The following is a 14708-nucleotide window of genomic DNA, read 5'->3' on the forward strand; positions in this document are numbered from 1 at the left end:
AACAGAGCAGGCCTTAAACAAGTGGTACTGTTCCTGCCATTAAAAAAAGATTCAACTTCCCATACCGGGAGTCGAACCCAGGGCGCCTGGGTGAAAACCAGAAATCCTAACCGCTAGACCCTGTATCAAATATATCATTATTTGCTGCAATGTATCTTAACTCTCTGTGTATTTCATATTTAACCAGGTGGTTACATGGAGTGGGTTTGGCATGGCCTATGATGACACTAATTTCATCATCACGCTCCAGACCACTCAGTGATCAGTGAGGTGGGCAATGTTTGATGATGTGATTTGCATCATCACGGCACGTCCCTGACCACTTGCAGATTTGTAAATGCCAATCCAGCAGGATAGGTAACAATGCAATAAATCCATGTGTGATGTCTGTAGGCCACTTTCCAAGAAGTGGAAAAGGTTCTCATTTCCATTTTAATGAGTTGCAAAGAGCTATGGAAAGTATCCCCAGTAACAGAACTCGTGTCTCTATCACCTGCCTCTGCACTGTACTTCAACAGAGCACAGAAACCATAATTGCTCTACTAGAGGCTCAGCAGCATGCAGGATGATTAACAGGCAGCAGAAATGAAAACAAGTTACAGTTTCTCTGACTATTAAAGATATAAAGCATGAGTCATGCATATTTCTGGGTATTTAATATGTCAGAAATTGCCCTCTAAAATTATATGAAAAAATTTACTTCGAGCCGGAGTTGAACCAGCGACCTAAGGATTTCTGTACCAATTTCCTCTACAGTCCTCCGCTCTAACAGCTGAGCTATTGAAGAATTGTGCTTTAGAGTATTTCTGATGTCATGTGCACTACATCTGACTGAGTGAAAACACAAACAGAATTGAATTATCCATAAAACAGAAAAATTGCTTGTCTAGATAAAGAGATCCACATTTTTATTTCTGGTCTACTTGCTCATCAAAAGTTGTAAAAATTGTCATATTTAATAATTGGTAATACATCATTAAAAGTTTGATTTTTATTTGTTCATTTTGAATTAATTAGCTTCAGAAATAGTTGGGAAAACAGCTTCCTTAGATTTTCCAACTGCAGACGCCTTTACGTCAAGATTAAAAATGCTGGAAAATTTTCAACCTCTTCTGCGTTCTCCAATTTAGCTTGACTTTTTTAATTGATGAAAATTCCAGAAATTGTGGTGACAAATTGTCAAACTTTTGCCCAGTGAGACAAAAATGCCCTCTAAAATGATATGAAAAAATTTCCTTCGAGCTGGAGTTGAACCAGCGACCTAAGGATTTCTGTACCAATTTCCTCTACAGTCCTCCGCTCTACCAGCTGAGCTATTGAAGGATTGTGCTTTAGAGTATTTCTGATGTCATGTGCACTACATCTGACTGAGTGAAAACAGAAACAGAATTGAATTATCCATAAAACAGAAAAATTGCTTGTCTAGATAAAGAGATCCACATTTTTATTTCTGGTCTACTTGCTCATCAAAAGTTGTGAAAATTGTCATATTTAATAATTGGTAATACATCATTAAAAGTTTGATTTTTATTTGTTCATTTTGAATTAATTAGCTTCAGAAATAGTTGGGAAAACAGCTTCTTTAGATTTTCCAACTGCAGACGCCTTTACGTCAAGATTAAAAATGCTGGAAAATTTTCAACCTCTTCTGCGTTCTCCAATTTAGCTTGACTTTTTTAATTGATGAAAATTCCAGAAATTGTGGTGACAAATTGTCAAACTTTTGCCCAGTGAGACAAAAATGGATTTCTAGTCAATGGTCCACGCTGCCACCACTATTTCTCACAGTACTCTCTGTTTTTACAAAGCATCTTCTATGGGTTCAGATCCATGGGATTTCAGAAGTAATATTGTATTTCAGTTCCCATCCGTGGTCTCTTAAACCAGTCCTTTGTATGCTGATTAAGGAAAGCGGAGAAATTCTGGGCACAGAAGCAGACATTATTGGTTTGTAAGCATTTGCGTAGTCTAGTTTCATTCAGAACATCCCTACTGCACCATTAAAAAGTTGTGAACTCTCCCTGGAAACCCATTGATCCACAAGTTCAAGAGTTCTTTTTTTTCACATGAAGGATGTGTTACATATAAAATAGGGTTGTCCCACTCGAAATTTGGAAGATGGATGTTGAAATATGGGGTCAGACCAGTTCTGTCCTAATTTTGGATACAGAAATGTTGGGAGGTATATAAATCCTGTGGATTTGACCACATCCCATTTCCATAACCAAAGCACAGTTTCTCCTGGATTTTGTTGCTGAGATCAACAGAGCATTAAACAAGTGGTACTGTTGCTGCCATTCAAAAAAGCTTCAACTTCCCATACCGGGAGTCGAACCCGGGCCGCCTGGGTGAAAACCAGGAATCCTAACCGCTAGACCATATGGGACTTTTTCGTTAAGTGTTTCAGCATAGCAGCAGAACAAATATATCATGCTTTGCTGTAATGTATCTTAACTCTCTGTGTATTTCATATTTAACCAGGTGGTGACATGGAGTGGGTTTGGCATGGCCTAAGATGACACTAATTTCATCATCACGCTCCAGACCCCTCAGTGATTAGTGAGGTGGGCAATGTTTGATGATGTGATTTGCATCATCACGGCACGTCCCTGACCACTTGCAGATTTGTAAATGCCAATCCAGCAGGATAGGTAACAATGCAATAAATCCATATGTGATGTCTGGAGGCCACTTTCCAAGAAGTAGAAAAGGTTCTCATTTCCATTTTAATGAGTTGCAAAGAGCTATGGAATGTATGCCCAGTAACAGAACTCGTGTCTCTATCACCTGCCTCTGCACTGTACTTCAACAGAGCACAGAAACCATAATTGCCCTACTAGAGGCTCAGCAGCATGCAGGATGATTAACAGGCAGCAGAAATGAAAACAAGTTACAGTTTCTCTGACTATTAAAGATAAACAGCATGAGCCATGGATATTTCTGGGTATTTAATATATCAGAAATTGCCCTCTAAAATGATATGAAAAACTTTCCTTTGAGCTGGAGTTGAACCAGCGACCTAAGGATTTCTGTACCAATTTCCTTTACAGTCCTCCGCTCTACCAGCTGAGCTATCGAAGGATTGTGCTTTAGAGGACTTCTGATGTCATGTGCACTACATCTGACTGAGTGAAAACACAAACAAAATTGAATTATCCATAAAACAGAAAAATTGCTTGTCTAGATAAAGAGATCCACATTTTTATTTCTGGTCTACTTGCTCATCAAAAGTTGTAAAAATTGTTATATTTAATAATTGGCAATACATCATTAAAAGTTTGATTTTTATTTGTTCATTTTGAATTAATTAGCTTCAGAAATAGTTGGGAAAACAGCTTCCTTAGATTTTCCAACTGCAGACGCCTTTACGTCAAGATTAAAAATGCTGGAAAATTTTCAACCTCTTCTGCGTTCTCCAATTTAGCTTGACTTTTTTAATTGATGAAAATTCCAGAAATTGTGGTGACAAATTGTCAAACTTTTGCCCAGTGAGACAAAAATGGATTTCTAGTCAATGGTCCACGCTGCCACCACTATTTCTCACAGTACTCTCTGTTTTTACAATGCATCTTCTATGGGTTCAGATCCATGGGATTTCAGAAGTAATATTGTATTTCAGTTCCCATCCATGGTCTCTTAAACCTGTCCTTTGTATGCTGATTAAGGAAAGCGGAGAAATTCTGGGCACAGAAGCAGACATTATTGGTTTGTAAGCATTGGCGTAGTCTAGTTTCATTCAGAACATCCCTACTGCACCATTAAAAAGTTGTGAACTCTCCCTGGAAACCCATTGATCCACAAGTTCAAGAGTTCTTTTTTTTCACATGAAGGATGTGTTACATATAAAATAGGGTTGTCCCACTCGAAATTTGGAAGATGGATGTTGAAATATGGGGTCAGACCAGTTCTGTCCTAATTTTGGATACAGAAATGTTGGGAGGTATATAAATCCTGTGGATTTGACCACATCCCATTTCCATAACCAAAGCACAGTTTTTCCTGGATTTTGTTGCTGAGATCAACAGAGCATTAAACAAGTGGTACTGTTGCTGCCATTCAAAAAAGCTTCAACTTCCCATACCGGGAGTCGAACCCGGGCCGCCTGGGTGAAAACCAGGAATCCTAACCGCTAGACCATATGGGACTTTTTCGTTGAGTGTTTCAGCATAGCAGCAGAACAAATATATCATGCTTTGCTGTAATGTATCTTAACTCTCTGTGTATTTCATATTTAACCAGGTGGTTACATGGAGTGGGTTTTGCATGGCCTAAGATGACACTAATTTCATCATCACGCTCCAGACCACTCAGTGATTAGTGAGGTGGGCAATGTTTGATGATGTGATTTGCATCATCACGGCACGTCCCTGACCACTTGCAGATTTGTAAATGCCAATCCAGCAGGATAGGTAACAATGCAATAAATCCATATGTCATGTCTGGAGGCCACTTTCCAAGAAGTGGAAAAGGTTCTCATTTCCATTTTAATGAGTTGCAAAGAGCTATGGAATGTATGCCCAGTAACAGAACTCGTGTCTCTATCACCTGCCTCTGCACTGTACTTCAACAGAGCACAGAAACCATAATTGCCCTACTAGAGGCTCAGCAGCATGCAGGATGATTAACAGGCAGCAGAAATGAAAACAAGTTACAGTTTCTCTGACTATTAAAGATAAACAGCATGAGCCATGGATATTTCTGGGTATTTAATATGTCAGAAATTGCCCTCTAAAATGATATGAAAAACTTTCCTTCGAGCCGGAGTTGAACCAGCGACCTAAGGATTTCTGTACCAATTTCCTCTACAGTCCTTCGCTCTACCAGCTGAGCTATCAAAGGATTGTGCTTTAGAGGACTTCTGATGTCATGTGCACTACATCTGACTGAGTGAAAACACAAACAAAATTGAATTATCCATAAAACAGAAAAATTGCTTGTCTAGATAAAGAGATCCACATTTTTATTTCTGGTCTACTTGCTCATCAAAAGTTGTAAAAATTGTTATATTTAATAATTGGTAATACATCATTAAAAGTTTGATTTTTATTTGTTCATTTTGAATTAATTAGCTTCAGAAATAGTTGGGAAAACAGCTTCCTTAGATTTTCCAACTGCAGACGCCTTTACGTCAAGATTAAAAATGCTGGAAAATTTTCAACCTCTTCTGCGTTCTCCAATTTAGCTTGACTTTTTTAATTGATGAAAATTCCAGAAATTGTGGTGACAAATTGTCAAACTTTTGCCCAGTGAGACAAAAATGGATTTCTAGTCAATGGTCCACGCTGCCACCACTATTTCTCACAGTACTCTCTGTTTTTACAATGCATCTTCTATGGGTTCAGATCCATGGGATTTCAGAAGTAATATTGTATTTCAGTTCCCATCCGTGGTGTCTTAAACCTGTCTTTTGTATGCTGATTAAGGAAAGCGGAGAAATTCTGGGCACAGAAGCAGACATTATTGGTTTGTAAGCATTTGCGTAGTCTAGTTTCATTCAGAACATCCCTACTGCACCATTAAAAAGTTGTGAACTCTCCCTGGAAACCCATTGATCCACAAGTTCAAGAGTTCTTTTTTTTCACATGAAGGATGTGTTACATATAAAATAGGGTTGTCCCACTCGAAATTTGGAAGATGGATGTTGAAATATGGGGTCAGACCAGTTCTATCCTAATTTTGGATACAGAAATGTTGGGAGGTATATAAATCCTGTGGATTTGACCACATCCCATTTCCATAACCAAAGCACAGTTTTTCCTGGATTTTGTTGCTGAGATCAACAGAGCATTAAACAAGTGGTACTGTTGCTGCCATTCTAAAAAGCTTCAACTTCCCATACCGGGAGTCGAACCCGGGCCGCCTGGGTGAAAACCAGGAATCCTAACCGCTAGACCATATGGGACTTTTTCGTTGAGTGTTTCAGCATAGCAGCAGAACAAATATATCATGCTTTGCTGTAATGTATCTTAACTCTCTGTGTATTTCATATTTAACCAGGTGGTGACATGGAGTGGGTTTGGCATGGCCTAAGATGACACTAATTTCATCATCACGCTCCAGACCACTCAGTGATTAGTGAGGTGGGCAATGTTTGATGATGTGATTTGCATCATCACGGCACGTCCCTGACCACTTGCAGATTTGTAAATGCCAATCCAGCAGGATAGGTAACAATGCAATAAATCCATGTGTGATGTCTGGAGGCCACTTTCCAAGAAGTGGAAAAGGTTCTCATTTCCATTTTAATGAGTTGCAAAGAGCTATGGAAAGTATCCCCAGTAACAGAACTCGTGTCTCTATCACCTGCCTCTGCACTGTACTTCAACAGAGCACAGAAACCATAATTGCCCTACTAGAGGCTCAGCAGCATGCAGGATGATTAACAGGCAGCAGAAATGAAAACAAGTTACAGTTTCTCTGACTATTAAAGATAAACAGCATGAGTCATGCATATTTCTGGGTATTTAATATGTCAGAAATTGCCCTCTAAAATTATATAAAAAACTTTCCTTCAAGCCGGAGTTGAACCAGCGACCTAAGGATTTCTGTACCAATTTCCGCTACAGTCCTCCGCTCTACCAGCTGAGCTATCGAAGGATTGTGCTTTAGAGGACTTCTGATGTCATGTGCACTATATCTGACTGAGTGAAAACACAAACAAAATTGAATTATCCATAAAACAGAAAAATTGCTTGTCTAGATAAAGAGATCCACATTTTTATTTCTGGTCTACTTGCTCATCAAAAGTTGTAAAAATTGTCATATTTAATAATATGTAATACATCATTAAAAGTTTGATTTTTATTTGTTCATTTTGAATTAATTAGCTTCAGAAATAGTTGGGAAAACAGCTTCCTTAGATTTTCCAACTGCAGACGCCTTTACGTCAAGATTAAAAATGCTGGAAAATTTTCAACCTCTTCTGCGTTCTCCAATTTAGCTTGACTTTTTTAATTGATGAAAATTCCAGAAATTGTGGTGACAAATTGTCAAACTTTTGCCCAGTGAGACAAAAATGGATTTCTAGTCAATGGTCCACGCTGCCACCACTATTTCTCACAGTACTCTCTGTTTTTACAATGCATCTTCTATGGGTTCAGATCCATGGGATTTCAGAAGTAATATTGTATTTTAGTTCCCATCCGTGGTCTCTTAAACCTGTCCTTTGTATGCTGATTAAGGAAAGCGGAGAAATTCTGGGCACAGAAGCAGACATTATTGGTTTGTAAGCATTTGCGTAGTCTAGTTTCATTCAGAACATCCCTACTGCACCATTAAAAAGTTGTGAACTCTCCCTGGAAACCCATTGATCCACAAGTTCAAGAGTTCTTTTTTTTCACATGAAGGATGTGTTACATATAAAATAGGGTTGTCCCACTCGAAATTTGGAAGATGGATGTTGAAATATGGGGTCAGACCAGTTCTGTCCTAATTTTGGATACAGAAATGTTGGGAGGTATATAAATCCTGTGGATTTGACTACATCCCATTTCCATAACCAAAGCACAGTTTCTCCTGGATTTTGTTGCTGAGATCAACAGAGCATTAAACAAGTGGTACTGTTGCTGCCATTCAAAAAAGCGTCAACTTCCCATACCGGGAGTCGAACACGGGCCGCCTGGGTGAAAACCAGGAATCCTAACCGCTAGACCATATGGGACTTTTCCGTTGAGTGTTTCAGCATAGCAGCAGAACAAATATATCATGCTTTGCTGTAATGTATCTTAACTCTCTGTGTATTTCATAGTTAACCAGGTGGTGACATGGAGTGGGTTTGGCATGGCCTAAGATGACACTAATTTCATCATCACGCTCCAGACCACTCAGTGATCAGTGAGGTGGGCAATGTTTGATGATGTGATTTGCATCATCACGGCACGTCCCTGACCACTTGCAGATTTGTAAATGCCAATCCAGCAGGATAGGTAACAATGCAATAAATCCATGTGTGATGTCTGGAGGCCACTTTCCAAGAAGTGGAAAAGGTTCTCATTTCCATTTTAATGAGTTGCAAAGAGCTATGAAAAGTATCCCCAGTAACAGAACTCGTGTCTCTATCACCTGCCTCTGCACTGTACTTCAACAGAGCACAGAAACCATAATTGCCCTACTAGAGGCTCAGCAGCATGCAGGATGATTAACAGGCAGCAGAAATGAAAACAAGTTACAGTTTCTCTGACTATTAAAGATAAACAGCATGAGCCATGCATATTTCTGGGTATTTAATATGTCAGAAATTGCCCTCTAAAATGATATGAAAAACTTTCCTTCGAGTTGGAGTTGAACCAGCGACCTAAGGATTTCTGTACCAATTTCCTCTACAGTCCTCCACTCTACCAGCTGAGCTATCGAAGGATTGTGCTTTAGAGAATTTCTGATGTCATGTACACTACATCTGACTGAGTGAAAACACAAACAGAATTGAAATATCCATAAAACAGAAAAATTGCTTGTCTAGATAAAGAGATCCACATTTTTATTTCTGGTCTACTTGCTCATCAAAAGTTGTAAAAATTGTCATATTTAATAATTGGTAATACATCATTAAAAGTTTGATTTTTATTTGTTCATTTTGAATTAATTAGCTTCAGAAATAGTTTGGAAAACAGCTTCCTTAGATTTTCCAACTGCAGACGCCTTTACGTCAAGATTAAAAATCTTGGAAAATGTTCAACCTCTTCTGCGTTCTCCAATTTAGCTTGACTTTTTTAATTGATGAAAATTCCAGAAATTGTGGTGACAAATTGTCAAACTTTTGCCCAGTGAGACAAAAATGGATTTCTAGTCAATGGTCCACGCTGCCACCACTATTTCTCACAGTACTCTCTGTTTTTACAATGCATCTTCTATGGGTTCAGATCCATGGGATTTCAGAAGTAATATTGTATTTCAGTTCCCATCCGTGGTGTCTTAAACCTGTCCTTTGTATGCTGATTAAGGAAAGCGGAGAAATTCTGGGAACAGAAGCAGACATTATTGGTTTGTAAGCATTGGCGTAGTCTAGTTTCATTCAGAACATCCCTACTGCACCATTAAAAAGTTGTGAACTCTCCCTGGAAACCCATTGATACACAAGTTCAAGAGTTCTTTTTTTTCACATGAAGGATGTGTTACATATAAAATACGGTTGTCCCACTCGAAATTTGGAAGATGGATGTTGAAATATGGGGTCAGACCAGTTCTGTCCTAATTTTGGATACAGAAATGTTGGGAGGTATATAAATCCTGTGGATTTGACCACATCCCATTTCCATAACCAAAGCACAGTTTCTCCTGGATTTTGTTGCTGAGATCAACAGAGCATTAAACAAGTGGTACTGTTGCTGCCATTCAAAAAAGCTTCAACTTCCAATACCGGGAGTCGAACCCGGGCCACCTGGGTGAAAACCAGGAATCCTAACTGCTAGACCATATGGGACTTTTCCGTTGAGTGTTTCAGCATAGCAGCAGAACAAATATATCATGCTTTGCTGTAATGTATCTTAACTCTCTGTGTATTTCATATTTAACCAGGTGGTGACATGGAGTGGGTTTGGCATGGCCTAAGATGACACTAATTTCATCATCACGCTCCAGACCACTCAGTGATCAGTGAGGTGGGCAATGTTTGATGATGTGATTTGCATCATCACGGCACGTCCCTGACCACTTGCAGATTTGTAAATGCCAATCCAGCAGGATAGGTAACAATGCAATAAATCCATGTGTGATGTCTGTAGGCCACTTTCCAAGAAGTGGAAAAGGTTCTCATTTCCATTTTAATGAGTTGCAAAGAGCTATGGAAAGTATCCCCAGTAACAGAACTCGTGTCTCTATCACCTGCCTCTGCACTGTACTTCAACAGAGCACAGAAACCATAATTGCCCTACTAGAGGCTCAGCAGCATGCAGGATGATTAACAGGCAGCAGAAATGAAAACAAGTTACAGTTTCTCTGACTATTAAAGATAAACAGCATGAGTCATGCATATTTCTGGCTATTTAATATGTCAGAAATTGCCCTCTAAAATGATATGAAAAACTTTCCTTCGAGCCGGAGTTGAACCAGCGACCTAAGGATTTCTGTACCAATTTCCTCTACAGTCCTCCGCTCTACCAGCTGAGCTATCGAAGGATTGTGCTTTAGAGGACTTCTGATGTCATGTGCACTACATCTGACTGAGTGAAAACACAAACAGAATTGAATTATCCATAAAACAGAAAAATTGCTTGTCTAGATAAAGAGATCCACATTTTTATTTCTGGTCTACTTGCTCATCAAAAGTTGTAAAAATTGTCATGTTTAATAATTGGTAATACATCATTAAAAGTTTGATTTTTATTTGTTCATTTTGAATTAATTAGCTTCAGAAATAGTTGGGAAAACAGCTTCCTTAGACTTTCCAACTGCAGACGCCTTTACGTCAAGATTAAAAATGCTGGAAAATCTTCAACCTCTTCTGCATTCTCCAATTTAGCTTGACTTTTTTAATTGATGAAAATTCCAGAAATTGTGGTGACAAATTGTCAAACTTTTGCCCAGTGAGACAAAAATGGATTTCTAGTCAATGGTCCACGCTGCCACCACTATTTCTCACAGTACTCTCTGTTTTTACATTGCATCTTCAATGTGTTCAGATCCATGGGATTTCAGAAGTAATATTGTATTTCAGTTCACATCCGTAGTCTCTTAAACCTGTCTTTTATATGCTGATTAAGGAAAGAGGAGAAATTCTGGGCACAGAAGAAGACATTATTGGTTTGTAAGCATTGGCGTAGTCTAGTTTCATTCAGAACATCCCTACTGCACCATTAAAAAGTTGTGAACTCTCCCTGGAAACCCATTGATCCACAAGTTCAAGAGTTCTTTTTTTTCACATGAAGGATGTGTTACATATAAAATAGGGTTGTCCCACTCGAAATTTGGAAGATGGATGTTGAAATATGGGGTCAGACCAGTTCTGTCCTAATTTTGGATACAGAAATGTTGGGAGGTATATAAATACTGTGGATTTCACCACATCCCATTTCCATAACCAAAGCACAGTTTCTCCTGGATTTTGTTGCTGAGATCAACAGAGCATTAAACAAGTGGTACTGTTGCTGCCATTCAAAAAAGCTTCACCTTCCCATACCGGGAGTCGAACCCGGGCCACCTGGGTGAAAACCAGGAATCCTAACTGCTAGACCATATGGGACTTTTCTGTTGAGTGTTTCAGCATAGCAGCAGAACAAATATATCATGCTTTGCTGTAATGTATCTTAACTCTCTGTGTATTTCATATTTAACCAGGTGGTGACATGGAGTGGGTTTGGCATGGCCTAAGATGACACTAATTTCATCATCACGCTCAAGACCACTCAGTGATCAGTGAGGTGGGCAATGTTTGATGATGTGATTTGCATCATCACGGCACGTCCCTGACCACTTGCAGATTTGTAAATGCCAATCCAGCAGGATAGGTAACAATGCAATAAATCCATGTGTGATGTCTGTAGGCCACTTTCCAAGAAGTGGAAAAGGTTCTCATTTCCATTTTAATGAGTTGCAAAGAGCTATGGAAAGTATCCCCAGTAACAGAACTCGTGTCTCTATCACCTGCCTCTGCACTGTACTTCAACAGAGCACAGAAACCATAATTGCCCTACTAGAGGCTCAGCAGCATGCAGGAAGATTAACAGGCAGCAGAAATGAAAACAAGTTACAGTTTCTCTGACTATTAAAGATAAACAGCATGAGTCATGCATATTTCTGGGTATTTAATATGTCAGAAATTGCCCTCTAAACTGATATGAAAAACGTTCCTTCGAGCCGGAATTGAACCAGCGACCTAAGGATTTCTGTACCAATTTCCTCTACAGTCCTCCGCTCTACCAGCTGAGCTATCGAAGGATTGTGCTTTAGAGGTTTTCTGATGTCATGTGCACTACATCTGACTGAGTGAAAACACAAACAGAATTGAAATATCCATAAAACAGAAAAATTGCTTGTCTAGATAAAGAGATCCACATTTTTATTTCTGGTCTACTTGCTCATCAAAAGTTGTAAAAATTGTCATATTTAATAATTGGTAATACATCATTAAAAGTTTGATTTTTATTTGTTCATTTTGAATTAATTAGCTTCAGAAATAGTTGGGAAAACAGCTTCCTTAGATTTTCCAACTGCAGACGCCTTTACTTCAAGATTAAAAATGCTGGAAAATTTTCAACCTCTTCTGCGTTCTCCAATTTAGCTTGACTTTTTTAATTGATGAAAATTCCAGAAATTGTGGTGACAAATTGTCAAACTTTTGCCCAGTGAGACAAAAATGGATTTCTAGTCAATGGTCCACGCTGCCACCACTATTTCTCACAGTACTCTCTGTTTTTACAATGCATCTTCTATGGGTTCAGATCCATGGGATTTCAGAAGTAATATTGTATTTCAGTTCCCATCCGTGGTCTCTTAAACCTGTCCTTTGTATGCTGATTAAGGAAAGCGGAGAAATTCTGGGCACAGAAGCAGACATTATTGGTTTGTAAGCATTGGCGTAGTCTAGTTTCATTCAGAACATCCCTACTGCACCATTAAAAAGTTGTGAACTCTCCCTGGAAACCCATTGATACACAAGTTCAAGAGTTCTTTTTTTTCACATGAAGGATGTGTTACATATAAAATACGGTTGTCCCACTCGAAATTTGGAAGATGGATGTTGAAATATGGGGTCAGACCAGTTCTGTCCTAATTTTGGATACAGAAATGTTGGGAGGTATATAAATACTGTGGATTTGACCACATCCCATTTCCATAACCAAAGCACAGTTTCTCCTGGATTTTGTTGCTGAGATCAACAGAGCATTAAACAAGTGGTACTGTTGCTGCCATTCAAAAAAGCTTCAACTTCCCATACCGGGAGTCGAACCCGGGCCACCTGGGTGAAAACCAGGAATCCTAACTGCTAGACCATATGGGACTTTTCTGTTGAGTGTTTCAGCATAGCAGCAGAACAAATATATCATGCTTTGCTGTAATGTATCTTAACTCTCTGTGTATTTCATATTTAACCAGGTGGTGACATGGAGTGGGTTTGGCATGGCCTAAGATGACACTAATTTCATCATCACGCTCCAGACCACTCAGTGATCAGTGAGGTGGGCAATGTTTGATGATGTGATTTGCATCATCACGGCACGTCCCTGACCACTTGCAGATTTGTAAATGCCAATCCAGCAGGATAGGTAACAATGCAATAAATCCATGTGTGATGTCTGTAGGCCACTTTCCAAGAAGTGGGAAAGGTTCTCATTTCCATTTTAATGAGTTGCAAAGAGCTATGGAAAGTATCCCCAGTAACAGAACTCGTGTCTCTATCACCTGCCTCTGCACTGTACTTCAACAGAGCACAGAAACCATAATTGCCCTACTAGAGGCTCAGCAGCATGCAGGAAGATTAACAGGCAGCAGAAATGAAAACAAGTTACAGTTTCTCTGACTATTAAAGATAAACAGCATGAGTCATGCATATTTCTGGGTATTTAATATGTCAGAAATTGCCCTCTAAACTGATATGAAAAACTTTCCTTCGAGCCGGAATTGAACCAGCGACCTAAGGATTTCTGTACCAATTTCCTCTACAGTCCTCCGCTCTACCAGCTGAGCTATCGAAGAATTGTGCTTTAGAGGATTTCTGATGTCATGTGCACTACATCTGACTGAGTGAAAACACAAACAGAATTGAAATATCCATAAAACAGAAAAATTGCTTGTCTAGATAAAGAGATCCACATTTTTATTTCTGGTCTACTTGCTCATCAAAAGTTGTAAAAATTGTCATATTTAATAATTGGTAATACATCATTAAAAGTTTGATTTTTATTTGTTCATTTTGAATTAATTAGCTTCAGAAATAGTTGGGAAAACAGCTTCCTTAGATTTTCCAACTGCAGACGCCTTTACGTCAAGATTAAAAATGCTGGAAAATTTTCAACCTCTTCTGTGTTCTCCAATTTAGCTTGACTTTTTTAATTGATGAAAATTCCAGAAATTGTGGTGACAAATTGTCAAACTTTTGCCCAGTGAGACAAAAATGGATTTCTAGTCAATGGTCCACGCTGCCACCACTATTTCTCACAGTACTCTCTGTTTTTACAATGCATCTTCTATGGGTTCAGATCCATGGGATTTCAGAAGTAATATTGTATTTCAGTTCCCATCCGTGGTCTCTTAAACCTGTCCTTTGTATGCTGATTAAGGAAAGCGGAGAAATTCTGGGCACAGAAGCAGACATTATTGGTTTGTAAGCATTGGCGTAGTCTAGTTTCATTCAGAACATCCCTACTGCACCATTAAAAAGTTGTGAACCTTCCCTGGAAACCCATTGATCCACAAGTTCAAGAGTTTTTTTTTTTTTCACATGAAGGATGTGTTACATATAAAATAGGGTTGTCCCACTCGAAATTTGGAAGATGGATGTTGAAATATGGGGTCAGACCAGTTCTGTCCTAATTTTGGATACAGAAATGTTGGGAGGTATATAAATACTGTGGATTTGACCACATCCCATTTCCATAACCAAAGCACAGTTTCTCCTGGATTTTGTTGCTGAGATCAACAGAGCATTAAACAAGTGGTACTGTTGCTGCCATTCAAAAAAGCTTCAACTTCCCATACCGGGAATCGAACCCAGGCCACCTGGGTGAAAACCAGGAATCCTAACTGCTAGACCATATGGGACTTTTTCGTTGAGC

At 38.9% G+C, this 14708-nt stretch overlaps 13 non-coding genes across 13 annotated transcripts; all 13 read right to left on the reverse strand.

The window, feature by feature from the left end:
• Positions 1 to 2314: 2314 nt before the first annotated feature.
• On the reverse strand, positions 2315 to 2386 carry TRNAE-UUC (transfer RNA glutamic acid (anticodon UUC)). The gene has a single exon. It is a non-coding gene; the product is annotated as a tRNA-Glu (tRNA).
• A 605-nt stretch (positions 2387 to 2991) lies between these two features.
• On the reverse strand, positions 2992 to 3081 carry TRNAY-GUA (transfer RNA tyrosine (anticodon GUA)). The gene is given in 2 exon segments: positions 2992 to 3027; positions 3045 to 3081. It is a non-coding gene; the product is annotated as a tRNA-Tyr (tRNA).
• A 991-nt stretch (positions 3082 to 4072) lies between these two features.
• TRNAE-UUC (transfer RNA glutamic acid (anticodon UUC)) lies at positions 4073 to 4144 on the reverse strand. Its single transcript has one exon. It is a non-coding gene; the product is annotated as a tRNA-Glu (tRNA).
• A 605-nt stretch (positions 4145 to 4749) lies between these two features.
• Positions 4750 to 4839, reverse strand: TRNAY-GUA (transfer RNA tyrosine (anticodon GUA)). Its single transcript is given in 2 exon segments — positions 4750 to 4785; positions 4803 to 4839. It is a non-coding gene; the product is annotated as a tRNA-Tyr (tRNA).
• A 991-nt stretch (positions 4840 to 5830) lies between these two features.
• Positions 5831 to 5902, reverse strand: TRNAE-UUC (transfer RNA glutamic acid (anticodon UUC)). The gene has a single exon. It is a non-coding gene; the product is annotated as a tRNA-Glu (tRNA).
• Positions 5903 to 6507: 605 nt separating this feature from the next.
• Positions 6508 to 6597, reverse strand: TRNAY-GUA (transfer RNA tyrosine (anticodon GUA)). Its single transcript is given in 2 exon segments — positions 6508 to 6543; positions 6561 to 6597. It is a non-coding gene; the product is annotated as a tRNA-Tyr (tRNA).
• Positions 6598 to 7588: 991 nt separating this feature from the next.
• Positions 7589 to 7660, reverse strand: TRNAE-UUC (transfer RNA glutamic acid (anticodon UUC)). Its single transcript has one exon. It is a non-coding gene; the product is annotated as a tRNA-Glu (tRNA).
• Positions 7661 to 10023: 2363 nt separating this feature from the next.
• Positions 10024 to 10113, reverse strand: TRNAY-GUA (transfer RNA tyrosine (anticodon GUA)). Its single transcript is given in 2 exon segments — positions 10024 to 10059; positions 10077 to 10113. It is a non-coding gene; the product is annotated as a tRNA-Tyr (tRNA).
• Positions 10114 to 11104: 991 nt separating this feature from the next.
• On the reverse strand, positions 11105 to 11176 carry TRNAE-UUC (transfer RNA glutamic acid (anticodon UUC)). Its single transcript has one exon. It is a non-coding gene; the product is annotated as a tRNA-Glu (tRNA).
• A 605-nt stretch (positions 11177 to 11781) lies between these two features.
• On the reverse strand, positions 11782 to 11871 carry TRNAY-GUA (transfer RNA tyrosine (anticodon GUA)). Its single transcript is given in 2 exon segments — positions 11782 to 11817; positions 11835 to 11871. It is a non-coding gene; the product is annotated as a tRNA-Tyr (tRNA).
• A 991-nt stretch (positions 11872 to 12862) lies between these two features.
• Positions 12863 to 12934, reverse strand: TRNAE-UUC (transfer RNA glutamic acid (anticodon UUC)). The gene has a single exon. It is a non-coding gene; the product is annotated as a tRNA-Glu (tRNA).
• Positions 12935 to 13538: 604 nt separating this feature from the next.
• Positions 13539 to 13629, reverse strand: TRNAY-GUA (transfer RNA tyrosine (anticodon GUA)). Its single transcript is given in 2 exon segments — positions 13539 to 13575; positions 13593 to 13629. It is a non-coding gene; the product is annotated as a tRNA-Tyr (tRNA).
• A 993-nt stretch (positions 13630 to 14622) lies between these two features.
• Positions 14623 to 14694, reverse strand: TRNAE-UUC (transfer RNA glutamic acid (anticodon UUC)). Its single transcript has one exon. It is a non-coding gene; the product is annotated as a tRNA-Glu (tRNA).
• Positions 14695 to 14708: the final 14 nt, after the last annotated feature.

Source organism: Mixophyes fleayi, chromosome 3 (genome assembly GCF_038048845.1).
Source record: "Mixophyes fleayi isolate aMixFle1 chromosome 3, aMixFle1.hap1, whole genome shotgun sequence".
Classification (NCBI taxonomy): Eukaryota; Metazoa; Chordata; class Amphibia; order Anura; family Limnodynastidae; genus Mixophyes; species Mixophyes fleayi.